We start from the raw sequence: 22,397 nt of genomic DNA, 5'->3' as shown, positions 1-22,397 counted from the left end.
TGCAGATCAGGTCAGGACTTCCATAGCTGCTTTACCAGATGTGCTCAAAGCCTTCGCCCCCAAGACCTTTAGGTCAGCAAGCTTATCTAGGCTTCCCGTTCTCATCAATTTTTTTTTTTTTTTTTTACCGCTAACCAGTCTCCTCATCTCCGTCCCAGGGCTTAGCATCTAGAGTCGCTCTCTTTGCCTACTCCTTTCGAAATGACCTGTGCTTGGGACCATCTGGCAGTGGATTGATTTTGGTTTGACCCAAGACGTCTCTCATCAGATAACCACCTGTGAATTGGAAGGAGGCAACAGGCCAGTGAAGTCCCCCCAGCCCCAGAACCACCCCCTCACCTCAAGCCCCTTGCCTAGCTCAGATTCCCAGACCCTGCCCATTGCCGAGACCCCAAAGACCTCTTCTTACACGAAGAGAGATTTAGCATCCTTGCTGTGCTTTTGTTTTATTGCGTTCCTTGCCCAATATCCTTTTTACCTGTGATCTGTGCAAACTAAAGACACTATGTTTAATTACATGGTCAGCTAATCATTGTAAACGTTTAAAAAGAAACATTGCTGTTGCACCAGGAGACATCACATTTCCAAGAAGCCCCTTCTGCTAATGAGCTCAGAGCTGGAGATGGTGGAAACATCCACACAGGCGTCTTCCTCCTCCCTGGGAAGAAGACCGCAGCAGCCAGCAGGCTGTCCCCATGGCTTTATAAGTGGGGAACCACAGGCATTCAGACGCTGAGTGAAGCTCCTGGAGATCAGAGAGATTTTGTGAATGAGGCTCTCAAACATGGGCTGGCCTGCTTCCCGCATGGTTTTACAATGGCTGAGATTTATGTCTTGGCTTTTCTTGTCAGAAGCCTCCAAGTCACCATACGATGATGAGTCTAATCCCCAGGGATTTGGGTGTGAAGACAGAATGGTTTTGGCTGCCCTCCTGTCCCCTTCACGTCTCTGCTTTACAGCAAAGGCAGCGTTCTTGAGTCAGGCGGGATTCAGACAGGAGGTCTGCACCTGGTTGCCAAACCAGCCTGGGGGAAATCTGCCTGATTATGGGTTTTAAAAATGACCTTCCTGTGGTTCTGGCTCACAGCTGAAAAAACCCACAAGTTAGAGGGTCAAGATTACTTGTGGTCTTTTGACAATACACAATGAGATAATCCCAGGAGAGAACAGTCACAGTCTTTACTTTTCTTGCCTAGCGCAGAGCCTGCCACAGTATTAGGAACTCAGAAATTTGAGTTCAAAGGATGAATCTATTCAGTCTGACCTGAGAGTCAAGACAAGGTGGTGCTTGCAATGAGGGCCAAGGGCCCTGTCATGGGCAGAGGAATCAGAGAGCCCTCAGCCATTTGGATGCTTTTATGACAACCCCCATCCATCTGTTCCATCATAAAGGCTATGCACCCTCCTCTCCACCTCCATGACCACTCCCTTCATTAAAGCCCTAATAACCTCTAATCTGGACCATTGCAAACTTCTCCTATTTGTCTGTTTACAGCATTCAGCAGCTTCTTCTGTCATTCCAACACTTCCTTTCAAACAGCCTCTGAAGTCCTATTTCTAAAATGTAAGGCTAATTACGACTCTCACCTGATCACAATCCTTCAATGGCTCCCTATTTCCCACTGCGGTGTTCTCAGCCCTTCACATCGCCTCCACAGCCTCTCCTTTCTCTGAAGTGTCAGATTTGCCCAGACTCTGAAGACAGAGTGCCTTGTGTGCTGAGAAGAGTTTCCTGCCTTTGTATTTGGTAGTGTGCATTAGCAAAACAGTGGGGATTTAGAAATTTGAAAATGCTTTGAATGAAATGTACTCCTACCCAGTGATTCTGATATTTCCTTCTAGAGACACATCATGTTGAAGAATAACTGCCCTAGGAGACAAAATCCATGCCTTGAGTACAAGCTTTTTCATGATTGGGTCCCTGCTGTCCTCTATAGCTTCATCTCCCACTGCTTGCCAGCTCACCCCTCCCCTCGTGTCCCCATCAGCTCCTCCTACTGGTCACTGGGAATTGCCAGCAGTTTACCCACTCTACAGTGCTGTTTCTTGCCTCTGTACCTTTGCACGGGCAATTTTCTCTGTCAGAGCCAACATTTACTGTATGCTTGCAACATACTAGGCACTATTTTAAGAGATGTACATGTTTTAACTCTTCTAACCATCAGAATAATCCAACAAGGCACCTCAATTGTTGATCCTATTATAGAAAATGAAACTGAGGCTCAGAGAGGTTAAGTAATTTACCCCAGACAACAAAGCCAATGGTGATAGAACTGGGGAGTGGGATACATGTGGTTTGCTTTCAGATTGCATGTTTAACCACTGAGTGGCATCTGTCTCTTTGGTGGCTTCCTAACGAACACTTCTTCATTCTTCAATACTCCACTGAAGTACCACCTCTTCCTTGAAGTCTTTCCTGACCTCTTTGAGTAGAGCTGAACCTACCCTCTCTTGTGCCCCACTGAACCCCGCCCATAACCTCTGGGATAGCTCTTAAAGGATGGAAGGCAGTTATCAGTCCCACATCCCACCCATGCACCCATGGGGATTTCATCTGTGCATCTCTAGTTCCTAGGCTGGCACATCCCAAATGCACAATAAAGTTTTGTTGAATGGAACTGCACATCCTTAACATATGAATCATTTCCTCTTTTAGCTTCAGCTTTGTGAATCAGCTCTGCCTCTCAGTTATCCTCAGCATCCTTCTTCTGGAATATGGTTTTAGCTTTAGAGAACACAAGAGCAAACTTTCCAGTAATAGGAGGAATCGTGAGGTTCAACTCTAGTTAATCCTCTTTATTGAAACATGAGGGCCTGCAAGGTCAAACAACGTAAACCACGTAGCCCGTAGGTAGTGGAGCTAGAATTCCAGCTGTGATGGCCCATCTTCAGAGCTGATGTGCTCAAGGCCATTCCATATATGCTTCTATCCCTAAAATCGAGGGCATTTTTTCTGTAGTGTCTGGACAGATGGATGGAGGCGGAACATCTTCTCATCTGGGGGTTAAGTATTAGTCTTTAACTTAAACAGAGATTTTTATCACATTTATCTAGGATAAAGCCTGAGTTTATGTACTCCCCAGATGATTCCAGTGGGCAGCCAGTGTGGAAGATAACTGGTCTAAGCCATGCTCTCTGAGACCCCACATTCCAGTAGTTAGCCCTGGTTTCAATTTGATTTGATCATGACACCCAGGACCCTAACTTAGGTTAGGCTTACTTACCAAGTGGGTTAAGCCAGTGCTGTACGTGCACATGGATGGGCAAATCTTTATCCCCACGCTGCCTGGAATCAACTCATTTCTTGCTCAGCACCTTCCCCAGAGCCTAGAAGCCCCAGGAGAACAGGGACTGTGTCTGACTTGTTCTGCACTCCATCCCCAAGCATCTGACATAGTTCCCGGCATGTTGCAGACACCTAGTAAAGAGGTGTTAAATTAACAAGTAGATGACTCATAAGCACTTGTCTACAAGGGTCTATGTGGTGGAAAAAGCAAGGACTTTGGAGTCAGGAAGACCCAGGTCATAATCTCAGTTTTACGTTTCAAGAGAGTTTCAGGGATGTTCTGAAGTGTGTTAGACAAAAATAACACAGCATCAGAATTACCTTGCAAGGTCTTTTTGGGAAGCTTTGAGTAAGACTAACACAGCCAGTATTTCTTCTGGAAACAACTCTTTACTTCTCCAGTTGAGCAACAGACCGAGTTGGCCTGCGTTTCAGAGGCAAGTCATGAGAAATTGCTACCTTTAAATCCTGGAATCATCCTCAGCTTGGCAAGTGACTTCGTCTCTGAGCAGCGCACGGGGGAGGGAGAGCCCCGGGCCAATAGCAGTCACAGCTCCCTGAGCGTGGAGTAGGAAGATGAATGGCCCACACGACTTACATGTGCATATGAATGTCATTCTTACTCCCTATTTTATAATAGCATAGTTTTAATATAATATATCTGTTTATTATTTTACATTTCATTTTATTGTTTTATTTGCATTCATGTAAACTGAATGCTCATATAAATTCCCAGTTTGCTTCTTTGTCAAGCAATATCACTAGTCTGCTCTGCAAACTAAACCAGAGAAGGAGAAGGGGAGCCACGGGAACCAGCCCCAGGGCAAGAGAGCTGAGGCGTGCTTTGGACAGCACACTCTCTTTTCTGATTTGCTCCAGCAAGACTCCTTTGAGAATTCTATCTTATCTTCTCCATTTAATTAACAAAATGCTCTTGCAGTGTTAATAGATGCCAGGTACTATTCTAAGTGCTTTATAAATATTATCTCATTGAAGCCTCATAATATACCCACCCCCGACCATGAGTATGTTATCCCTCTCATTTTACAGAGGAGAAGACTGAGGCAGGGAGGTAGGGTCATTGGTCCAAGGTCGTTAGCAACTAAGAGACAGAACTGGGATTCCAACTGGGATAGCTTGGCTGCAGAGCCCGTGCTCTTTACTGCAGCTCTAACCTGGCCCCCCTGCTCCCCAGCGACCTTGCCCTGGACCTCACCGTCTATCACAGGCACCGTTCACCAGCCTCTGTACTGATCCCCCATCTTCAGTCTCATCGCCTTCAATCCATCCTCTGACTTTACATCCTTCCCACTGTTTAATGAAACTGCTTAAACGCAGATCAGAACATGTAGCCTCTGCTGTCGTACCTATAGCAGGATTTGCCTAGGTTTCTCCGAACTAATATTACAGCGTATGGGACAAACTTTGGGAGGAAATGCTGTATATGCTTCCTTTTCTTGGGGAAGGAGGCCTCTTAGTGTGTTCCGGGAGCTGCAAAGTCTGGGAGCGAAGAGCTCACCTCGGTACCACCCAGCACGTCCCGAATTTACTGGCGGGCAGACCCTGTTCTTTCAGCGGCTGCTCCCATCTTCCAGTGTGCGTGTTTTACAGAACAGATCTTGAGAAATATTGGCCTACAGGATAAAGTATAAACTCCATATTTTGTCCAGAAAGGTCTCCTTTAAGATCCAGCCTGATTTACCTTTTCACATCGTCTCTGACTACTCTCTCCCTTCTTTGCCTCATCGAATTTCCCTTCTTTGAACCTGCTATCCCCTTTCTTTTATATATATATATAATTGAAGTATAGCTGGTTTACAATATTGTGTTAGTTTCAGGTGTACAGCATAGTGATTCAGGTTTTCTGGCAGATTACATTTCATTAAAGGTATCGGGTATAATTCCCTGTGTTATACAATAAACCTTTGTTGCTTATCTATTGTACATATAGTAGATTGTATCTGTTAATCCCTCATTCTTCGTCTCTCCCTCCTTTCCCCTCCCTTGCCCCTTTGGTAACCATAAGTTTGTTTCCTATGTCTGTGAGTCTGCTTCTGTTTTGTATATAGATGCATTTGTATTTTTTTTTAGATTCCACATATAAGTGATATCATATAGTATTTGTCTTTTTCTGTCTGACATTTCACTAAGCATAATATTCTCTAGGTCCATCCATGTTGCTGCAAATGGCACTATTTCATTCTTTTTTATGGCTGAGTAATATTCCATTATATATATCACGTCTTCTTAAGCCAATCATCTGTGGATGAGCACTCAGGTTTCTTCTATATCTTGGCAATTGTAAATAGTGCTGCTATGAACACTGGGGTGGCTGTGTCTTTTCGAATTAGAGATTTTGTTTTTTCCCAGGTTTTTGCCCAGGAGTGGAACTGCTGGATCATATGGCAATTCTATTTTTAGTTTTTTAAGGAACCTCCATACCATTTTCTGGACCATCCCCTTTCTTTCCTCTGTGCTTTGATTCTGGCATTTCCTCTGCCAGGAATGTCCCCTTCTTTCTCCCCTGGTAAACTCCTAGTCATTTGAAGAGCCAGCTCCAATGACCCCCACTCTCTGCAGACTTTCCTACTCAGTCCCCTTTCCCTCACTGCATAGTGTGATTAATACTGACCCCCTCTGGCTCCTCATAGATCTTTATTCATATCACTGCTTCTTTTAAAGCCACCATCTTTTCTATTACTCTTCTTTTATCTATTATATCACTTTTCTTTTAAAGCCATAATTATTGAGTACGTCTTATGTGCTAAGCTCTGCGTTAGGCATTTTCCGTGAATTATTTTTTCATTTCTCCTTCATAAAAGCTTTGAATTATATATGTTATCATTATTATTATTACTATTTAATTTGGATTTTAGTGAAAAGGAATCTGAGGTTCAGAGAAGTCGTAAAGCTAAGGTCAGTTTGCTCATCTGTCATTGGATCTGAATCCAGATATTCTTGGGAACCCATTGTATTTATGTTAATTCCACATGTCCATCTTCTTCCCTGTAATATGATGGTTTCAAGAATACCAGCTCTTAAGTCATTTCTCTACACTTAGCTTCTAGCACAGGACCCGATAAGAAGAATGTAATAACTACTTGTGTTTCATAAATGAACAACTGGAGGTAGACATTTATAGATGGGTGGGAAATGATCCAAGTGGTGACTCTCCATCCTTAACACTTCTTTCCCCCTGATCTCCAGCCCATCAGGCGAGGCCCTTCTCTCTGGCCGGTAACTTCTGACTGCAGAGAAAAGGAACCTACAGAATCTCATCTCCACAGCCCTCATCAGAGAAGGGATGTGCTCTGGGTCTCATGTACTTTGCCAGGATTGTTTATTTAAGTCAGTGTTTATCAAGTACTTCCAGTGTGTCAGGTACTGTTCATAGTGTTGTACGTGCATATTCATCATTACCAGTCTGATGTCGGTGCTGTTATGACTCTCACCTTATAGATGAGGAAACTGAAGCACAAATTGATGAAGACACCTGTCCCAGCTCCCACAGCTCAGGAGTGGTACAGCCAGCATCCCAAGGCAGACAACCTGGCCACAAAACCCACACTCTCAGTCACTGCCCAATACAGCCTCCCAACAGCCTATGCAAAGAGAAAATAAAAACAACCCCTGAACAGAAAATGAAGTTTCTGCTCTGTTTTGGAATTTGGGTGGTCAGTTGGCTCATCTCCTCAGTGGATCTACTGCTGGCTTACCCACATTTCCAAGGAACCCCGCTGAGGTGGGTGCCCTCTCTGCAAGAGGTTATAGTAAACAACAAAATGATCTATCTATATGTCTCCGCCTCTTTCGGTCTCTCTCTCTCTGCTGACCCCACAAGGCTTTCTCTTTTTTTCTCCCTCTTTTCATCTCTCTCTCTCTCTGACTCCTTCCCTGTCCCATAGCTCAACACACATCCTTAATAACTTGGGAGATTCACTCCTTAAAAAAAATAGAGAATTCAGGCTTTACAAGCAAATTCCTTTTGGTAGAAGTGGGTGGGAGGAAATCTGCCTCTGTTTGTGGAGGGATTATGTTGGAGGGGCAGAAGTAGGAGCCACGTCAGGGGAAATGCAGCCTCCAGAGCCGGAATGAGCCTGTCGCCAATTGGATAATAATTGTGTCATTTATTACCTTCTTGTCTCAATTGCGTCTTTTGAATTTCCTGACTCTTAATCCAAGAAATCTCTTCTCAGTGCTCAGGTGGTAAATTATTTATCTGCCTTTCTTCCTCTTTCAGTAACCTCGTCTCCCGGTGGAAATGCAGCAGTTACTAGCAACTTGCCCCAGACAGAGTGCTGTAGAGCAGAGCCAGGGGTGCTGAACCCCGAGCATTCCCAGGGATTTCGAGTCACGGTGATGAGTTCCAGGGCGGCAGTGATGAAGGGTAGATAGGAGCCCAGGCTTTAGAACCAGACTGTGTCCGTTCATCCCAGCTCTGGCCCTTACAGAGACTGGTTTCTTGGGCGAGTTACTTGGTTTTCTCATCTCTAAAATGAGGATGTTAATAATGTCCACTTCATAAGGCTATGAGGATTGTATGTATTATGTATGGCACTTAGAAGGGTTCCTGACACAGTAAATGCCTTATAAGTGTTTGCTTTTGCTGCTATTGTTATTCTTATTGGTAGTAGTTGGTGAGTGGGTCTGGTTAAAAGGGAAGGAATTCTCTAAAAAACATTCTATTTATTTTCATTGACCCTCCTTGGTTTCATCTCATCAAACATTTCTTGATCAGTGTCTGGCCTAATGTTGAGGATTTAAAAAGAAATAAGATCCCAAATTAAATAAATACAAAAGTAGATAAATAAATAAGTAAATAAATAAAAAGATAGATAGATAGATAGATAGACAGATAGATAGATAGATAGATAGATAGATAGATAGATAGATAGAAAGAAAATTGATAGGGACTGTCTCATCACCCAGAGGCTTAATCCTCCTTGAGAAGCTGGACGTATTAACAAGTAACTCCAATAAAATGTGTTACCTGCTTGGACAGTGGATGCAGAGCATTCAGGGACACCTCATTGAGAGGAGAATGTCCAGTCTCAAAATACACCAAAGATGAATGAGATTGGAGTAGGTGAAATGAGATAGGAATGGAATTCCAGGGTGAGACCATGACATGACAACAGCATGGTGCAAGAAACAGCTCACTGTCAGTGAGGCACTAAAGCCACGAGGTACTGTCAGATCACAGCAGAGAGTTTAGGAGATGAGGCCTGTAAGCAAAAGGCCGAATCATGGATGGAATGCCAAGTATTCTTGGAATTTACCTTGTTTTCTTCCATGAAAAGATCCCAAAGAAACTCACAGTTCTTATCTCAGGTAATAAAAACTCAGAAGAATGGTTTCCCCATTCATCACCCCTGGTAAAGAACTCTCTTGACAAAAGATCATTCTCAGTGACTATAATTAGGAGGTAAGCACTTTACCCCAATAGGGAGGTCCATTCCCACCTTGGACTTGAAGAGAGGGTTCTGGATGTTCTGGTTATATATTCCCACCTAAAAAAACCACTCCAAAACTTAGTGGTTTAAAACAAAAATTTATTATCATGTTTCATGGATCCACGGGTTGACTTAGCTCACCTGAGTCATTATCACTTAGTGTTGCTTGTGAGATTGCAGGTGAATGTTGGCTGAGCTGCAGTTATCTGAAGGCTCAATAGGGTTGGATGTTCAAGAAGGCTCATTCACATGACTGAGACTTGGTATTCGCGGTCGGCAAGAAGCTCATTTGGGCTATTGATCACATCCTCTCCAGATGGCTGTGACTTCTCACAGCATGATGGGGATGGAAGGTGGATTTCCAAAACGGAACTTCTTAAGTTAAGTAAGCATTCTAGACAGCCCAAGAAAAAACTGCAAAGAAGTCACAGTTCATCTGCATTACTTCCTCCATATCCTCTTGATCAGTGCAGTCATAGGGCTCACCCAGATTCAAAGTGGTGGAGAAATAGACTCTGCCTCTTGATGGAGGAGTGGCAAGAATCCATTGTAGAACAGTATGTGGGATGAGAGATATCATTGCAACCTTCTTTGGAATATACAATTTGTCGCACTGGTACAAGGAGGACACTCCCCAAGCATGCTTTAGAAATATACTGTCATTAAGAATAAGTGCTCTGCTCTGAGTGGCTCACACTGAAAGTAAGTCATCACTTCTAAGGGCTCTTGCATGGAGGAAAGAACCCTGGATGAGGGGACCACAGACATGGGTTTGAGTCCAGCTCTTCTACTTATTCTCTGAGTGGACTTGAGCTAATTACTTCTTTCTGAATCTCAGTTTCCTTGTCTGAAGAATGAGGACATGGAAAAAATAATCTAAAAAATTTCTGTTTTAGAGTCATCTAGGATTTCAACCATACTATAAGGGGTTTGTTTTGCCACAATTGTGTCCAACCTCATTAATTCTGTTATCAACAGGCTCTCTTTATGGAGGTAGTGTGACATAATAACCTCAGTTTGTCCAGGACAGTCGTGGATTAAGCCTGTTGTTTCAGTGAAATTGTGAATAGCACCCTCTTTCACTCCCAGAAGCATCACAATTTGGATTATAAATTATATGGTCACCCTCACGATGGGGCATAGGACAATGACTGTTACCCTCTGTCATTATATGTTAGCCATGGGCCTGTGTCATTACAGAAACTTCATTAGGTATGAGTACTGACTCTGAGCCTAGTGTCTTCTGATTGTAAGCAACAGAATTCAATGTAAACTAGCTTAAGCCAAAAATGGAATGTATTGACTAGATACTAAAGTATCTTGCAGAAGCTAAACAGCTATGCTCTGGGGGTCTGAAACAAGGGAGATAAATGTTATCAGGTGCCCAGCAGTAATATCTTTAGGTCTCTGCTTTTGTGTTTCTTTCCAGATTGACTTTCTCTGATTCATCAAGTTCATGATGATCAGAAGACGGCTGTCCGTGGTTACCATTTGTTACCCTTACCCTTGCTTACAGCCATGCACAGAGACTAACTTATTACTAACTCCAAATTCCTTGAAAAGGAAATATGGTTAGTCTACCCTTGGTCCATTTTGCTAGGAGTGAGTGAAGGACAAAGAAGACCCTTGGGGCCCACCCAATGGTATAGAGGAAACTCTCAGAGTAAATGGTTGTGTTAGTCCAGGTCCTGCAAGAAGTAAATGCCAAGACAAGATTAAGTTGAATAAAGCGTATTATGGGAAATATTTGTGTGACAGAATGGTAAGGGAGCCAGGTGAGAGCCATCAGATGTAAATATTATCTCAAGTGAAGGGGAGAGAAAAGGTAGGAAGGGGTGAAAATATCTCAGACTAGTTCTAAGTCCAAGTTTGAAGTTTCAAGGAGAGTTCAATAAGACCACTGTGGAGTCCCCAGGCCAAAGCTGCCCATCAGGGGAGACCCATGTCTACCAGGAAGTGATCTACCTTAGTATCCCTGCTGGATTCAGTCATTGGCTAGAAGGTCTTAGAAAACATGACAGTTCATTTCATAGCTCAGCAGCTTGGGCCCTTGGTTGACCATACTCTCATGGGTGAACATCTGAGAGGCGCATTCCCATGGTCACAACAATGGTCATGAGGAATACAGTGAACATCCAAAAGGTGTCTATTGTAGCTGATTCCCCAAAGTGTCACCAAAGCTTGAATAAAAGCTTTTTTGAGTAAAAGATAGTGTATATCCTAGACCCAAGGAGAAGGCGGGGGAAATAACAGAAAGCAGAAGAATGAGACCGGAAGCTGGAATTGGGAAGCTCTAAGATCAGCCTTACTTTCATTCAACAAATGTCTATTGACTATGTGCTACATACAATGTTCCAGGTTCTTGGAATACAGTGGTGAATAAGGCAGGGATTCTATCTACAATCTAATGAGGACTAATAGACCAGGGAGGCAATGGCAATATTCTATGAGAAGCTTTATTACAGGGATAAACCCAAGATGCTGAAGCTTCACAGAAGACGACACTTAAGCTTGATGAGTATTGGGCTATCACGGAAGGTTGATGGGGACCTTAACGCTGTGTAGTCTAACCTACCCTCATGTTACATCTGGGATTGGTAAAGCGTCTTGTTCACAGTCACCCTGCTGGTTACTGAGGGAGTTTCGGAACTCAAGACTCATGAATTCCCCTTGTCTATGCTCTGCATCTGATGGCAACTTAATTACTGCCAGTCCTAGGTGAGCATCCATTCCTCCCAGCAGAGCCAGGGGTTGTTATTATTTGCTTTCAACCTATCAACACCACCACCAAAAATATAGATGATTAAAAACCAGGCTGATGATGCTGCCTTTTAGAACTCTTTGAGGGTTTCTGAACAATCAGGAAACTTTAGCCTGTATTTTCAGAATATGCTGTCAGGGAAGGTCATCTGAATCATATCCATCAAATGTTGGGGATGACTCACTGTCAAACAAATCTCACTTTTAAAAACTTGTCTTTATAAATACACAAGAAGAAATCACTCCTGTTGCGTTTGAAAGGGTTCTTCATTTCCTCACCTCCCCTTGTGGCCGTCACTCTGAGTCCCCCAAACAAAAGGCCTGCAGGAGAGGTGCACACCCCCTGGCTGCCCACGGCTTGAGTGGCTTCAGGCACCCAAGGTCCCCTGGCGCACCTGCCCTCCCCTCATTTTGTTCTTTTCTGGCCCCATCGGGGCTGACTCACTAAAGCCTGAAGGCTTTGACTCCTCAGGGTTATGGCCCGTGGGGAAGGGAAAGAGCTGCATGCTGGAGCCAGCGGGTAATTAAAGAAATGCGTGCAGCCTAATGAGCGGCTGTTGCACCAAAAAGGCCTACAGTCAGTATAGGCCAAATAGTGAATGTTCCCAAAGAGAAATCTGGAGCTGCCTTTCCCTTTGTTGGGTCATTAGCAGGGAGAGGGTCTTCCAGGCCATTGTATTGGGTACATTTTTTTCCAGACTCTTCTTCTGGGTGGTTCCCATACCTGAACGTCTCCTTGATGGAAGGAGGGGTTTGCAGAAACAGCCCACTTTGCTCATCCCCCAACCATTAGATAAGCTTTGTTCAATTTTACCGGAAAAATAGACACATCGACTGCATCAAAGGTCAAATGACGGCAGCTCTTTGGCATATAACTTCAGAAGCAAACAGGAAACAAATAAACATGAACAGGTAGATCCCTTACTCGTTGGCCTAGTGTAGCACATCCCTCTCCTCCCACATCTGCCTTTTTCTTTCTCTCTTTCTCTCTTTCTCTCTTTCCTTTCTTTCCTTTCTTTCTTTCTTTTTTTTTAATAGAGGTACTGGGGACTGAACATAGGACCTTCTGCATGCTAGCATGTGCTCTGCAGAGCTATAGCCACCCCACTACCTTTTTTAAAAATTGTATATTCCTGTATAAAATAAGGAAACAAAGGAAGAAAAGAAAAGCCTGTAATTCTTCCCTCCCTAAGATTTTCACTGCTAACATTTTGGTGTATATCCTCTCATACCTTTTTGTCAGGGCCAAATATATATACATATATACACATACATGCTTTTAGAAAAATTAATCTGGAGCAGGTTTCCATGTTAAAATATTTTTACACTATTTTTAATGACTATGTAATATTTCTTTATATAGATATACCATGAATAATTTGACCAATCTTTTATTGGATATTGTAGGTTGTTTCCCATTTTCAGGAAAGCCCTACTGAACTTCACCCCAAATCCCTCCCAGTACAATGGAAGTTTAGTTCAGCAAAATGGAAAAATACTGGCTACTTTCCTCTAAATCGGTAATTCTCAACTAGGGGTGATTTTGCCCTCCAGGGGACATTTGGCAACATCTGCGGACATTTTTGGTTGTTAAAACTAGGGGACTGCTCCTGCCATCTGATGGGTAGACACCAGAGATGCTGCTAGACCTTCCACAATGTATAGGACAGCTCCCTATAACTAAGAGTGATCCAGTCTAAAACGTCGATTATACTGAGGCTGAGAGGCTGCTTTGAATACTGGTCTAACTGTAGCTATAAACTCAAGTGAGCTGTCCATTAGAAGATCTCCATGCTGGTCCCTTCCTTCATAGTTTCTTATCACTACCTTTCATCTCAATCCGTCAAGTACAAATAGAGCATTGCGCCAGCCACAGAAGTGACAGAGATGCGGCTCCTTTCGCGCACTGAATCACACCTTGCATTGCAAAAGCTCTTTTTCCACATCAGTGGAAACTGCTTTTCCTTGCCCATGTTGCTCTTAGCAACCGAACTTTCAGTCTTTATTCAATTACTCAGCCTGCAGTCATGTGCTTTTGAGCTACATGGTCCATCTTAGAGCCACACCATTCTCTACTCTGGCACCCAGAAAAGCTCCAAAGCCTTGGCTTTCCTTACCAGTCTCTCCATTCCCCATGTCAGGATGAATTTACTCCTTTCCCCTCTACAATGGGGGCTCTATAATTTCTACCCTCCCTTCTGTCTGTGAAGGTATCAGGGCCCCAGGTATCCTTGCCACCTCCCTTTTTCTTCTGAGAATTCAGAGTCCATTCTCCTGTCATTGGCTAATCCTTCCACGTGTGTCTAGGACTGCACCCATTTGGGCCTCTTTTGAGCCCTTGCCTCAGAGCTATGACTTTGCCCTCTGTAGCATTCTCAAGGGCCCTCCACTAAAGCAAAACTACCTCCCTTTGTTTTCCCTCCCCTTCTATGCTAGACTGGGTTTTCTCCAACTTGACTAAGGCTAGACGCCGTTTTCCCCAGGATCCTCTTTCTCACGTGGCTTTGGTCATTGTTTGCCAGTCTAGGAACTAGCATAAGATTTGGAAGGCAGAGGTGAATGGGAAGGTCGCCACAGTTAGACAGGGTGACAGAGGAACAGATGCAGAAGCGCCCAGTGGGCACCAGCTTGTTCTAGTTCAGCTTCTTGGCTGCCAGCCCTGCTGACCAACACATTCCCCGGACCCGCCCGCAGACCTACAGAGCCGGCAGTCTCCACAGACCTCTCCAGGAGCCCCGCTTTAGCCAGCAGACCTGCCGCTAGGATCGCCCTGCCAGTTCCAACTCTTCTGCCTGCACTAGCTCTTTAGGTAGTTGGTTTAGTGACTGCTTCTCTGACCCTCCAACTCCCTCCTTCCCCCGCTCCTCCCACATTTGTAGAGGGGCTGATCTCCGTAATAATTTCCATATTACTCATGGTGGCTGTGCTGATACACTTGTACTGACCATCTTCAAAGAGAGAATTCATGTCATAAACTCATGTCGTTCAACTCATAATCACTCTAGACTCCTCGTTCTGATCTTCTCTTCCTACTGCTTTTACCAAAATAACCAGCACCCTCCTGTTTGCTGAAACTGTCAGACATGCTACAGTTTTATTCTTACCTTGTACCTTGGCAGCCCCTGACCCTAATGTTCTCTCTCCTTCTTAAAAGTCTTTTATTTTTAGCCTCCAAGAGCTCACTAACAGCAGGCTTCCTTTCCCTGTGGATGCTCCTTTTCCATCTCCTTTGGAGATTTGTCTTCCTCTGCTAGACCCTTCAATGTTAATATCCCATGAGATCCTCAAAGCTCTTCCAGTTTGGTATTGTCTCATCTCTACTCACCTCTTGTCAGCTCCTTTTCCTTAACTAATCCCTTTCACTCTTAAGGCTTCCTTCCATTACCACTCATTTGCTGATAACCCCTACACCTATGACTCCAGCTCAAACTTCTTTCTCAAGTTTCAGTCTTCCATATCCTACGAAAGATGGAATGTCTCTACCTGGATAATCTTAGCAGAAGCCTAGTTTGGGGGCTCTGCTGGAGAGCTGAGCTCATTCCAGATCCCAGTTGGGCCTTAACATGGTTAATTCATGCCAAGATAATGAAATTTTGACTGCAGGTGCAGGAAGATCCCCACCTCCTGATCCTAGGCCACCTCGGTAATAAATGGCCTTGGGCAAGTTTCTTAACCTCGTTGGTTTTAGTTTCAATATCTTTAAAATGGAAAGAATAATAATTCCTACTTCATAGTTTGTTTTGAGGATTAGAACACTGCCTAGCTTTTAGTTTGCTTTGAAATTGTTTGCTATCATATTACTCGTGTATTTTCAAATTTCACTGCTCTTCATGTCCAGTGGCATTGCCTTAGTTTAGGCCATCACTATTCTCAACTAACACAGGAGCCTCTTAACTGATCTTAACTCCAGTTTTAGCCCCATAAAATTTATCTTCCACAGGGCAGCCTGAGCAAACTTCCTAAGATGAATCATTTCTGTATAAAACCTTTCAATGGCTCTCCATGACCTAAAGAATAAAGGGCATGGTCCTTTACTTGTCTTACATAACCCTGCACATTCCGCCTCAATCTCTCCACTCCCACCACCCCACGGATGTCTTGTGCAAGGTCTGTGGGTCCTCAGGGTTCTGCATCCTTGTTAAAACCCCCTCCTCTTTAGCACCATTCCATCATCACTTCCCCCGTTTAAATTGACAGACTCCAATTTGAAGTTTGTCTTAGTGTTTTCCCCTCTGAAAGATTATCCTTCAAACCTCAACTCATTCCCTGAGGCCTATCACACTCACCCCTTCTTACACACTCCCAGGCCTTTGGTATAGAGTTTTAATAGTAATGATCTGTTTACTACCAATCTCTCATATTAGACTGTGAAATTTTCAAGGGAAAGGACAATGTCTCATTGATCCCTATGTCCTGGAGTCAACTCAGTGCCTTAATAAATGTTTGGTGAACAAATGAATGATTGAATGTAAGCCCTTTGGAAATTCAGGCAAAGTGTGGGATGCCTTCAGGCAATGCTGTCCAATGCTCAAAGTGAGGACCGAGTCTTGGCAGGGAAAATTTCCTTCAGAATAATGCTCTGTGGGACTTGTTTCAGTACCACGTAAGATCCGGAAGGGCTCATCCTGTTTCCTACCTGCATTAGCCAGCTTTAATACTTCCCTGTTGTCAGTATTCATCTCACTAACATTTATGGGAACTCCTCTGGAAATGCCCTCCTGTAGCCACAAAGTCAATTCACCTTCTGCAACAAAATCCACATGGCTATTTAGTTTTCGCTTATTTATTTTCCACTCATAATACCATTGACTACTGAAGTTAGGGCACTTCCAAAAATTAAAAACCAGTTGTGGGTTGAGGCTTCCAGAGATCAGTTCAAAAATTTCTTCCCTTTCCCCACGTTCAGACTTACCTCTCCCCTATCGGCTATCATGGCCAAGCACTTGCCCCACACAGTTATGGTTGTTGGCCATCTCTCAGCCCCTTGAAGACCATGTCCAGGCAAAGTAAGCAAGGACCAGTCTTCTTCCTAGAAGCCACAGGAGTGAGAATGAAGGGTCTTGGAGTATAAGTGGAAGGATCTCAAAGCATAATTTTCAAATCTCACAGTGCCTCTCAGTTGAGACATTCTACTGCCAGAAGGTCCTTGCTGATAATACAAACATGCTCACCGGAGGTGGTGCAGGAGAGGGCTGGAATGGTACCTTTGCAAAAAGAAATAGAGCCTGAGGACATTTGTAAAGAATAAAGCACAGAGAAAGATCCCGGCCAGGAGAGGTTTGGAAATTGGAGGGTGGACATGAAATGGGAATAGGAGGAGAAGTGGTTGTGATGGGAACTAGAAAGTAGACTATTTTCAACATAAAATGACTAATGACTTTGGTGCCCAAAAAAAAGCAAAAGCCCACAAACTCCACTAGGGCTACTGTTGTTTCCAGGTTAAGAGTGACTGTATTAACAAAAGCTAACATTTTGGGAGCCTGATATGTCAGGCATTATACTTCCAAGTATTATCTCATTCAGTGCTTATTGCAACTTTATACGGTAGGATTATGATTATTTCCGTTTTAAAGATGAGAAAATTGAAGCAAAGAGAGGTTAGGGAACTTGCCCTGGGCCACATGGCAAGTTGTCAACCCAGGGCGTCAGATGCCCACCTTAGCAGCTCTCAAGTGCTAAGCTCTACTGTAAATTGAGACTGGAGCCCAGTGGTAAAATAAACGATCTCCAAGAAAACTGAGCCAAATCCCTCCTCTGGCCCCACGGTAGTTAGAGCCTGGCTATAGCCATGCCGTGCATTCTCTCCCTCTAGCAGGCAGTACACAGCAGCACACCCTTGCCTCTTCAAACGAAAGAAGTTTAAAGAGGGGTGCAGGCTTTATCCAGGTTTTTGCTCTGCTCGTTCTGTTTTTGCTGGCTTTCTGAAATTTTGAATTCTGCCTCAACCCTTTTCCACTTCTCCTCAGTGCTAGAGAAACCAACTTGTCCCATTTTGCCCAAGACTGTCTCAGTTTTAGCACTAAAAATCCTTGGGGCCAGGAAACCCCTCTGTCCAGGGCAAACAAGAGCAGTTGGTCACCTTACCCCCGACCCTCCATTCCAACCCCTTGCCCTTCTTTCTACTCATTTGATCTGACTTCTTGTTCCCTGGTTTGCCCATTTATTGGGCAAATTTTGGTTCTACTTACACCACCCAGTAATGCACTTTCAAATTTTTACACAAAATATTTCAAACACTCTTAATATCTCTATGAATATATTCCCAGAATGCCATATACGTGCATGCCCGTATTTTTTAATGTAGTTTCAATTCCTATGCATGCACCTGTGAGTTCCCTCTGTTCTTACTGTCTTTAACCATCGTGTCCAAGGACCCACACACAATGAATGTGTCGATCTACATCTGATTGATATTTCATCTAGCTTAATCTACTGTTACGCATGTAGACACTTCCAACTCTACTATTCTCTCATGGTACAGGGGAAAGAGTACTGGCCTTAGGTGAAGAAGTCCCAAGAATTAATGCCAGTTATGCCCCTTACTAGCTTTGTTTTCTCGTGGATACAAGTGGATGCTTCCTGAGCTGTTACATGGCTCAAATGATACCGTGAGTAGGAAAGCCCTAGGTAAACTCTAAGTCACATCGAAAAGGATATTATCACCATGAGAGGGGTCACTGTAGGAGACAGGCAAAAAGAAGAAAATGAACAAGCAAGCTTATTTCTTAAAGAAAAACATCACTTAAAACCATAGTTTGAGTCCCGAACATTTTTCTATGGGTATGGAGATACATATTAGTTTTATAAAACTCAATTCATATTGCTTTGCATCTTGTTATTTCTTATTTAGGAAACTATGGTGAATGTCTTTTCACTTAATGTTAATAAATATTAGCCTACATTATAATTGATAATGGCTGCATAGTGTTCTGAAGTATGGAAGTAGCATGACATTATAACAATACCATAATTTTGAGCATTTAGGTTATTTTTAACATTTTCACTATTGTAATATATTAAGCCATGTTACAATGAATACTTTTATTTACATTCTTCATTATTTCCCTAGGATACAGTACCAAAAGTGGAATTTCTGGGTCAAAAAATCAAAGATACATTAAATCACAGCCTTGGCACATGTTGCCAAATTTCCTTCTAGAAAGATTGTAGCAACATACATTCACATGAGAAGTTCACATGGAGTTTATTTCTCCATACCTTTGACAATCTAGGTATTATAATTTTTATTTGCTTGTCAATTTGGTAGGATGGAAATGGCATTCTTGTTATCGATTTAATATCATTACTCTTTTCATTGAGGGCAACATCCTTTTTTTATTTTGCTTTTCTAATGGGGTAATCTGTAATATTAAAAGGTCTAAAGTTTCCTCTGCCTGTTTGTGTTACTCCAACTATTATAAAGAAATACATATTTGTATTTAACTTTTCAGTGGTTCTTCTGAAAATGTTAATATACATATTCAAATATACTTTTAATGTGTAGACTTAATAAGTATTTCTGTCCTTCTGACAAGCTAAGAACTTTAACTTGCTTTTTCACATCCCTCTGATTTTCCCACTTCCACCTCCCAGTTCAGCAGGTTTTTCCCTACCTATAGCTATTCAGTCTATGGTCCATCAACCCACAGTGAAGTTCTTACAGTCCACGATGAAAGAGGATGAACTGGGCAGTGGGCAAGAGATAGCAAATTACTGTGCCAATTAGCTCAAAAGAGGCAACTTAAGCAAACCAAAGTAGACTTTGTTATTTCGTCATCTCATCTACCTATCCAAAGTGTACTAGTCAGTGTGTTTCTCTGGAGAAACAAAATCAGTAGTATGTGTGTGTGTATGTGTGTGTGTGTGTGTATTTATAACAAGAATTGGATCATGTGGTTTTGGAGGCCAAGAAGTCCCACAATCTGCTGTTTGCAAACTAGAAAATTAGGAAAGTCAGTGTTGTAGTTCAGTCTACACCCAGTGGCCCGAGAATCTGGGGGCTGATTATATAACTCTCAATTTGAGTCTGAAAGTCGAGAACCCAAGCGCCAATATTCAAGAGCAGAAGAAAATAGATGTTTCAACTCAAGCAAAGAGGATGGATTTGTTCTTCCTCCACATTTTTGTTGTGTTCAGACCCTCAGTAGATTGGATGATACCCATCCCCATGTGGAGAGTGATCTTTACTCCCTCTATTGATTCAAATGCTAATCTCTTCCAGAAACACCTTCATACCCAGAAATAACATTTTACCAGCTATCTGGGCATCCTTGAGCCCAGCCAAATTGACACAAAACATTAACCATCACAGAAGGGCGTAAAGGAAACAGGCATCCAGAGGGACCAGAACCAAGAAATCAAGAACAACTGAGAACTCAGTGTGCACTTCTCACCTCCTATCTCTCCTCTTTTTGGTGCTTCAGCATCATCTTAAAACTTTTCTCTGTTACCCAAACTTACCATGCAGAAATCTCCACTGTGACTCAAGAGATGCCCAAGATTGAGACTGGAATCTCTTTGTCCCAATTCCCAGTTCCCAGGAAAGAGAATATAATTGACCTGCTTTGAGTCAGGTGACAACCCCTAGACAAACTAGCTAAAGCTAAGGGTGGGAGTCACAGGACAGGCATTTGACTGCCCACTTCTGTGAAGTGTGGTCATTTTCCAGGGAAAACTCAATTCACTGGACATCCAACAGAGTGGAACCCCTAGAAAAGCAAAAACATTATAGCATTAAAGTAAGACCATTGGAGAGAGAATGAGATGTAAAGATCAGCAAGTACATTGACTTCTATCTGAGTAGCTTTTTCAAAATAAACCTGCCTGGGCTCTACCCACACCTACTAAATCTGAATCTCTGGAGTAAAGAAAAGGGTGGATAATACCAGCTAGATAAATTGAGGCCTACGAAAGAGAAATAATTTGTCTCAGATCACTTAGTGATTAAAGATGCAACTGGGATTAGAACACAGGACTCTTTGCAATGAAGTCTTGTCTGTGCCCACAGTGCCAGACCCATATACATGCAAGAGCCAGGACCTGGGTGAGGTAGAGTACTAGGAAGTCCATATGTGATCTTGCAAAAGGAAAATGAAGCTGGAAAAATGCAAAAGTTCTGGGCATGCAAAATTGCTCCAGGAAGAAGAATTTTCCTAGATTTTATTATCAAAATGCTCTAAGCTTTTGTGGCTTTCTTAGGTCTGTACAGTTTGTTCTCTGGGCTCCAACCAGTCAGACATGGCTAAAGGAACTGAAGGACGTGGAGTGCTTGGCTCCTTTCATATAAGCACAGTCACTGTTGCTGGAGCTGAAGGCAGTAGTTATTGGGGTGAACTTAGTTCTTCTCTTCCAGTCTCCAGTATCTCTCGACTACCTATCTGTCAATCAACATTTAACTTTTAGAAATTGGACCTTAAGTGCATAGAATGGGATTAATCATAATCAATGGTTCTTGACTCACTGTCACCATTAGTCCAGCCATGGCCGTCTTTTACTTCTTGCTTCATTTGTTTTTAAAAATAAAACAAGCCTCTCTGAGCCCACCACCCAACACAAACACCAGGAAGTTGGCGATAACTTATATAAACCTGTGCATTCCTTCCCCTCGTATCTCCTCACCTCTCCTCCTTCTTCCACCTAATGTAGTTGCCAACCTGAATTCTGTGTTCATCATTTCTTTGCTTTTTTTAAAAATGTGGTTTTATCTCATCTCTATATATTCCTAAAATCTAGTTATTTTTAACTTTATAAAATGTCATTATACTGTTCAAAATTTCTGGACAGACTATTTTTTACCAAAAATTATATTGCTAAAGGGAAAAAGGGCAACTTCACAGCAGAGAAGCCTGGCAGACACTGTCTTAATCAAGGGATCAAAGTGAGCTTCATCAGCAATGGGACAAATCAAAATCATGTGCTTGGGAGGATGCAGTGAAAAGAACACAGCATTGCTTCTGGGACATTCTTGCCAAAGATACATAACCTGAATCTAATCATGAGAGAACATCAGACAAACTCATGTTGAGGGACATTCTATGAAATAACTCTGCTGTAATCTTCAAACATATAAAGGTCATGAAAGTCAAAAAAAAAATTGAGGAACTGTTTCTGATGAAGGAGACTAAAAGGACATGAAAACTAAATGTAATATGTGATTTTGAACTAGACTCTTTTGCTCTAAAAGGCATTTTTGGGGGGAGGGGAGGGTATAGTTCAAGTGATAGAGCACATGGTCAGCATGTACAAGGTCCTGGGTTTAATTCCCTGCACCTCCATCCAAAAAAAAAAAAGTAGCTAAATAAATCAACCTAATTACCTTCCTCTGCAAAAAAAAAAAAAAAGCAATAACGATTTTTAATAAAAATAAAAAGAATTTTGGAAGAACTGACAAAACTTAAATGAGGGTTGAGGATTGCATGGTGGTCAAATATTAACATCATTTCTTGATTTTGATGATTGTGCTGTGGTTATGTAAGAGAATGTCCCTGTATGTAGAAAATATACTGTAAAATATTTGAGGCTGATAGAGTATCGGATTGGCACTTATTTTCAAGTGAGTCAGGAAGAAAAAAAGGCATCTGGACTATACTTCCAACTTCCCTGTAAGTCTGAGTTGTTTTCAAAATGAACAAAGTGAAAATAAACACAAAAAGTGTATTACTAAGAAGCACCCAGATTTTTGCATATCACTGTTATTCTTCTATTTTGACTGCTGAGTAATACTTCACCATGGTTCATTTATTCTGTCTCCCATTGATGGAGAAAATAGGCCTGAGAGTTTAGGTGACCATCCTCAGGTCATGCAACTAGTAGTCATCAGAGCAAAACATCAGCCCAGGCCGTTTGTTTCCCCAAGTCAGTGCTTCTCCCACCAGGTTGGCATGATGATCATCACTAAA

At 42.6% G+C, this 22,397-nt stretch overlaps 1 protein-coding gene and 1 long non-coding RNA gene across 4 annotated transcripts in view; both read left to right on the top strand.

Annotated features, from left to right (window-relative positions):
* The window catches only part of KIF18A (kinesin family member 18A), a 237,797-nt gene that overhangs the window by 149,199 nt on the left and 66,201 nt on the right, over nt 1–22,397 (top strand). The window lies entirely within an intron of this gene.
* On the top strand, nt 1,486–6,928 carry LOC140698995 (uncharacterized). The gene is made up of 2 exons (XR_012077008.1): nt 1,486–1,564; nt 6,746–6,928. It is a non-coding gene; the product is annotated as an uncharacterized lncRNA (long non-coding RNA).

This window comes from Vicugna pacos, chromosome 10 (assembly GCF_048564905.1).
Source record: "Vicugna pacos chromosome 10, VicPac4, whole genome shotgun sequence".
Taxonomy (NCBI): Eukaryota; Metazoa; Chordata; class Mammalia; order Artiodactyla; family Camelidae; genus Vicugna; species Vicugna pacos.
The sequence above is the reverse complement of the archived record's forward strand: the minus strand, read 5'-3'. Positions and strand labels throughout refer to the sequence as shown.